The sequence below is a fragment of the Lathyrus oleraceus genome, chromosome 2 (assembly GCF_024323335.1).
Source record: "Lathyrus oleraceus cultivar Zhongwan6 chromosome 2, CAAS_Psat_ZW6_1.0, whole genome shotgun sequence".
Lineage (NCBI taxonomy): Eukaryota > Viridiplantae > Streptophyta > Magnoliopsida > Fabales > Fabaceae > Lathyrus > Lathyrus oleraceus.
The window spans coordinates 455417833-455424739 of NC_066580.1; the positions used below are offsets into that span (position 1 = coordinate 455417833).

General features: G+C 37.9%; 1 non-coding gene across 1 annotated transcript; it reads right to left on the minus strand.

The window, feature by feature from the left end:
- Window positions 1-4373: 4373 nt before the first annotated feature.
- Window positions 4374-4480, minus strand: LOC127125180 (small nucleolar RNA R71). Its single transcript, XR_007804637.1, has one exon. It is a non-coding gene; the product is annotated as a small nucleolar RNA R71 (small nucleolar RNA).
- Window positions 4481-6907: the final 2427 nt, after the last annotated feature.

Genomic DNA, 6907 nt, shown 5'->3' on the forward strand with positions numbered 1-6907 from the left:
TTAAGACAATAGTTGATTAAAATAAATATATATTATGTTTATTGATTTGTTGAAAATATATATGTTGATACTCTTTATTGTGAAATATGATTGTCGGTGAAGACAAATAAAGTTAATGTATTATTTTCAATCATGGTTGAGATTGTTGGGGTTGGTTGAAAATATACATGTCGAAGAAGTCTCACATCGCTTAGTTTTGTGAATGAAGAAAGAGTTTAAGGCTATATATAGGATTCAAGTTCTTTATTCCAAGATGCATCAGTCAAAAAAACTTCAAGCTTGTATTTAACTTTTTATATTTTCTCTTATACTCTTGTATTAGAGTGTTTTGAGATGTAGTTAAATATTTTTTTGGAGGGTATAAGTGTACTGGGGTTGGGGGCCTGAGTTAGTTGAGGGTATATTATGTCCTGTAAGAATTTTCACATAGTGTTATTCTCTAGTTGTTTATTGACAATGACTGCGGTTTTTGAAGGAGAATCGCGATCCAAAACGCAGCGGAAATTAAAATTTTTCTCCTTTAGTGATCCTTACGAATGTGCATGATCAGTGATAAAATCGTTACCTCTTGTGGCGATTGAAACCTTTGATGCAGATCTAAGAAGTGATCACGAACGTTGAATGTTGACAACGCCTCTACTCAGTCCACACGAACAGATTCCTTCAATCTCAGTGCTAGCTGCTACGAATGAAGGCTTTGAGTGAGAGAGAGACAGAAAACGAAATTTCAACTGCACAAATGCTTATGCACAATGTTTCTATTTATAGAACCACTTGTGTGGGCTGCAAGCTAAAAAGCCCACTTAAGCGTATGTGGTTCATATCTTATGATATGCCAAAATCACTTAAGCGTGTGGTACCTTACCATACTTCGTATTCTACTTAAGTACATTGTACCTTACGATGTTCTACAATTCACTTAAGTACACCATACCTTACGGTGTTCCTTAGTTACTCTATCTCTCATCAATCCGTCCTTTTGTGTGTGGCCCTGTAGGTTTTCGCGACATTAGCAATTATATTAAATCACGTATTTAACATAATAAACAATGAGCGATATCTAGCAACAGATCACTGCTACCCAAGACACGAAAATGTCATGTGATCTGACAAATCCTTTTGTGATAATACTTATGTGTATAATTACCATTTTGCCCTTATATCTATATTGAACACAAGGCATAGACCGTGTCATCCTTGGTCAGTTCAATATTGGGCCCTTAGACATTTATCCTGTTACGCAGGATGGGCAAATTCCATCTAGGTCACTCATGTCCCTCAGCATGCTTCGTGGAGTATCCATGAACTGTCTTTATGGTCATCCAGTTACGAACAATATTTGATCAACAATAAGGCACCCGACTCTACATCTAGGGTTCATAGTGGTTTCAGATCGAAGGGTGGTATACACCACTATCACCATGAGAATAACTTATGACACTTTGCATAACATTCTATATAGTATTCTCATAGCGGGTCAATTCAGTATAAATATTACTCTTAATATTCATACTTATGTTTAAGACTTGATAACTCCTTATCCATGATCCATGAGATGTGATCATCAGTCTCTATACATAATAGTCTTAATGTTTTAATGTTATCCCATTTTACAACAAAGCTAGACTACAGATACTTTAAGAATAGTGTCCTTGTGTTTAATGGGATCTCATGATAAGTCATACTTGATACATTAAACAGACTAGCTATTCTAGGGACTTTATTAAAAAAACATAATAAAGAAAAAACTTTTTATCATTAATAAATAATTCGATACAAGTAGCAAAAGTATTGGCCTCTAGGCCTTACACCAACAGTTTTCTCTCCGATTTTGGAGTTTCCACGTTATGTTCTTGTGTTGTGATTGTGTTTATAATACCTTAAACACAAACTCTTAATTATAAAATAGAAAATCACATTTTAGGATGTTACTTCAACAAAACATACATACTTTATTCAGAAAAACTCAACATACTCGCAATAGAATTCAAATTATGGCATAACTTCAAATATTTATTCAATTGAAATACTCAAAAAAATAAACAAAATCTAAAATTAACTCAAAGCAAAGAACTTCTTATTCCCCGATGTTATAAAATCAGAGTAATGTCCATCTAATAGTGAAATATAAATAAACAAGAAAGAGAGTTTGATAACGCGAAAATACATCGTATATTTGCCTTGATTTACACTCAAAGATCATACCACTTTCGTTTATATTCCTATTATTCCGCAAGTATTCGATTTATTTTTGCAGGTATTTCGATCTCCATGCATAAATGGGCAAAGTGTAGAAAAGGAAGAAAAATAACAAGAAACAGATGAGAAAGCAGTAGAAAAACAGCAAACAGCAAAACACAAAAACTGTTGATGTGATGACCGTCACAAGGCGCATGACGATCGGCACGCCCAGCCTGTGACGACCGTCACAGGCCCATGACGAACGTCACACGGCCATAATTAACGCCTTGAAGCAGTCAACAGAAGCAACCAAAACGTGCCTAAATTCCCTCAACAGAACCACTCCCCCGTGGATTCCTCACTCAACTGAGTCGTCCTTGTTTTTCTCAACTACCAAGACCTACCAGGAATATAAAAAGGACGGAGGTTGGAAAAGTGGGGGACGCTTAATTTCTCTCTCTGCAATTTATTTTCTACAACATTCTTAGCTTTCTAGTATTATTTTCCTTCAGCAACACTGTTTCCCTTATCACAATTCAGTTACTATTCCGTTTACAGTTTCCGTTTTTCAGTTAGCCAAAGTAGTAGTTTCCTACATTGGGGAACTACTACACTTTATTTAATTTAGTTTAAGCAATTGTATCGAAGAAGTAGAATTCTACCGACTTGTGGAGGACTGCTCAAGTACTCCAAGATTCGACGTACTCTATTTATCCAATTGTCAGGTTTTTATTCAATTATTATTATTATTGCTCTGTTATTATAATTAGGTTTGCTGCACTGTTAATCTGTTTATACTCGTCTGTGTTTGTGCTATTTAACATGTCTGACTAAAGTACCGGTATCGGTATGTAACAATTTAATTAGACGGGATTTAATAATAATCGGTGAGAAACTTCTTATCTCAAACAATCTTTTCGTCTGTGGTTTTTAATTTAAATTTAATTAACTTTGTCACAAAAGTGAGAAGATATTTAATACGATTTTGCCACAAGAGTGGGAAATTAACTAAGGTGAGAACCAACAATCGCGAGAGCGTGAGGCTCGAACTGGATAGTAAAAACTAGGCATTGATTTTAAAAACAGTGAGAGCACTTTAAAAGCAATTAGAATTTATCTATTTTCAAAAGGTATTTTTAACTTCAAATGGGACAGCGAGAGCGTACATTCTGACTTAAAGGTATAGGCTGAATTAACAACCACTAGAGTGTGAGATAAAGCCTTTTAAATAAGTATTTTCTACTGAAAGATATTTGGTATTTAAATTATACACCGGTGACTTATCGAATCCCTGACGATTAATGCGTTGCATACTGATATCCTTCTATTAATACTTTCTTAAAACTTAACTTCCCTTAGATTTAATTTTCTTCAACCAATCTTCTAAAAATCATTCCCTTACCTAAACATAGTAACGTCGGTAGCATTAGTTTGACCATCGGTCCCTGTGGGTTCGATATCTTTTAAAACTAAAACGACTGGACTGTGCACTTGCAGTCAAGTACCCGATAAACTATATTCTATATACAGTCACGATACGTATCAAGTTTTTGGCGCTGTTGCCGGGGACCTGATTTAGTCAAATAGTGCGATTCTTTCGTTGCACGGTATAGACTAAGGTAAAAATACTAATCTTCTTTCCCTTATTGTATGCCAAGTACTCGGTCACAAGGCGATAACTTAGCACCACCAATCGCTGAATTAGAGCGTTTCTTATATATAAGACGCCGAATACTAGAGTACCAACAAAGGTACGATATTCCCGATATCTTCTTTCCTACTGCTAAACCAGAAGAGAAGCCAACCATGGCTGAAGAAGGACCACAAATCGTCCTCTTAAATTCTACGCTACCCTGTCCCAACAAGAACCTCACAACAGCATTGCTGCCCCCGCTATCAATCGAAACGATTTCGAGCTGAAACCCTCATTATTATCAGCCGTTTAACAACATCAATTTGCTGGAAATCCTACCGACGACCCTAATGAACACCTGACCAAGTTTGTGCAGTACGCAGACACTGTGAAGGTGAATGGTGTATCTCAAGATGCGATAAGACTGTGCCTTTTTCCTTTCTCACTAAGAGATAGAGCTTGGGCTTGGTTGCAATCCTTGCCATCCAACTCAGTTACAACATGGGAAGAACTGAAGAACGTTTTCTTATCCTGATATTTTCCGCCGAGCAAAACTGCTATGCTGAGAGCTCAAATCAACGGATTTCGACAAAAAGATATAGAATCTCTCTACGACGCATGGGAGAGATACAAAGACATGATGAGGATATGTCCACATCACGGTCTCGAAGACTGGGTGATCATTCACACATTTTACAATGGGCTTCTGTATAACACAAGACTGACAGTAGACGCTGCCGCAGGCAGTGCACTTATGGACAAGCCATGCAACGAAGCCTATCAACTCATTGAAAACATGGCCCAAAACCATTGCCAATGGGGAGGTGAAAGAAATCCAGTAGAAAAGTCCCAAACAAAGAGTGGAATGTACGAAATCAGTAGCCTTGACCATGTCCATGCCAAGGTAGATGCCCTTGTTCAAAAGTTAGACAACTTGACCATACCACCCGCAGCCACCGTGGCTGCCGTGACTCCAAACTGTGAGTTATATGGAAACCCTAGACACATTGCACCAGAATGTCAGATATTAGCAGGAGTCCCAACCGATCAAGTAAATTGCACAAGGAAATCCTTATTTGAATACCTATAACCCAGGTTGGAAAAACCATCCTAATTTTTCTTATAAGAATAACAACACCCTGTATGCACCTGGCCAAGCACCAGCTGTTCCGCCTGGATATCAAAAGCCAACTAATAATGCTCCTAACATGCCTAGGAAGTCAAACCTCGAACTAATGATGGAAAGCTTCATAGCTACCCAAGCTCAGACAAACAAAGACTTCTTGAACCAAAACATACATACTAGCGAGCAACTTAAACAACTAGTGAGCAAAGTAGACGCCTTAGCCACCCACAATAAAATGCTTGAAACACAGATTTCACAAGTGGCTCAACAACGAGCATCTACTGCCGCTCCAGCTGGAACATTTCCTGGACAGCTGCAACCTAATCCAAAAGGACATGCAAATGTCGTTATACTGAGGAGTGGTAAAGAAATAGACGGACCCGTAGATCTAAGACTCCAAAACCCTGCCATGTACCAAAAACCAGACAAAACCACAACTGAGTAGGTAATTGAACCAAAGGAAATGGAAGATAATACCCGAGAGGCCGAAGAGAAAGAAAAATCTTATGTGCCTCCACCATCTTATAAACCACCCATTATGTATCCTCAAAGACTAGCAAGTTCTAAAACTGCAGGACAATTTAGGAAATTTGTTGAACTTCTGAAGCAACTAAACATTACAATTCCCTTTACAGAAGCTATCACACAAATGCCCTCATATACCAAATTTCTTAAGGAGATCCTATCCAATAAGAAAAAAATCGAGGATAACGAAGCAGTTACACTTACTGCTGAGTGTAGCACAATAATCCAAAATAACATGCCTCCCAAACTAAAAGACCCAGGTAGTTTTTCCATACCCTGTGTCATTGGAAAATTCGTCATAGATAAAGCTCTATGTGATATAGGAGCCAACATTAGTGTAATGCCCTTAACCATCTGTGAAAGGCTCAATATGGGAGAACTAAGACCGACCAAGATGTCTGTTCAATTAGCCGACCGCTCAATCAAATATCCTGTCGGTATACTAGAGAATGTCCCCGTACGTGTAGGACAATTTTACATTCCTACAGACTTCATAATCATGGACATCAAAGAAGATGCCAGTACACCAATTATATTAGGAAGGCCATTCTTAGCTACCGTCGGAGCTATAATAGACGTAAAGAGAGGTAAGCTAACATTCGAAGTTGGAGAGGAAAAGGTTGAATTCATCTTAACACAATTCTTACAAGCGCCAGCCATAGACGATACCTGTTATCTACTTGATGTCATAGACGAGTGCGTAAGAGAGATGGAGATGCAAGAAACCACATACTCTGATATAATGAAAATCCAAATCCCTCCAATCTTTGAAGACGATAATTGGCATGAACCATACCAAAACGACAGTCTAAGCGAATGCTTAGCACTTACGCCCAACCACATGCCATGCCCAAAGAAACCTGACTTGGAATTAAAAGCACTACCAAAGAACCTAAGATACGAAATCCTAGACACTGAACTCAAAAGACCAGTTATAATCAACGCTGACTTGGGACAGATGGAAATTGAAAAGTTATTAGATGTCTTAAGAAAATATCCAACTGCATTAGGATACAACATCGCCGACCTAAAAGGGATAAGTACTTCTATCTGTATGCATCGCATTATGCTGAAGGAAGATTGTAAAACCTCTAGAGAACACCAGAGAAGGATCAACCCAATCTTAAGTACGGCAGTCAAGGATGAAGTAAAAAAGTTACTAGATGCTGGAATCATATACCCGATCTCCGATAATCAATGGGTTAACCCCGTTCATGTAGTACCCAAGAAAGGGGGCGTTACAGTTGTTAAGAATGAGAAGGGCGAATCTATAGCACAAAGAGTTGTGACCGAAAGTAGAATGTGCATCGATCATAGAAAACTAAACAAAGCCACTCAGAAAGATCATTTTCCTCTATCTTTCATTGACCAAATGCTTGAACGATTGGCTAAGCATTCCCACTTATGCTATCTAGACGGTTATTCATGATTCTTTCAAATTC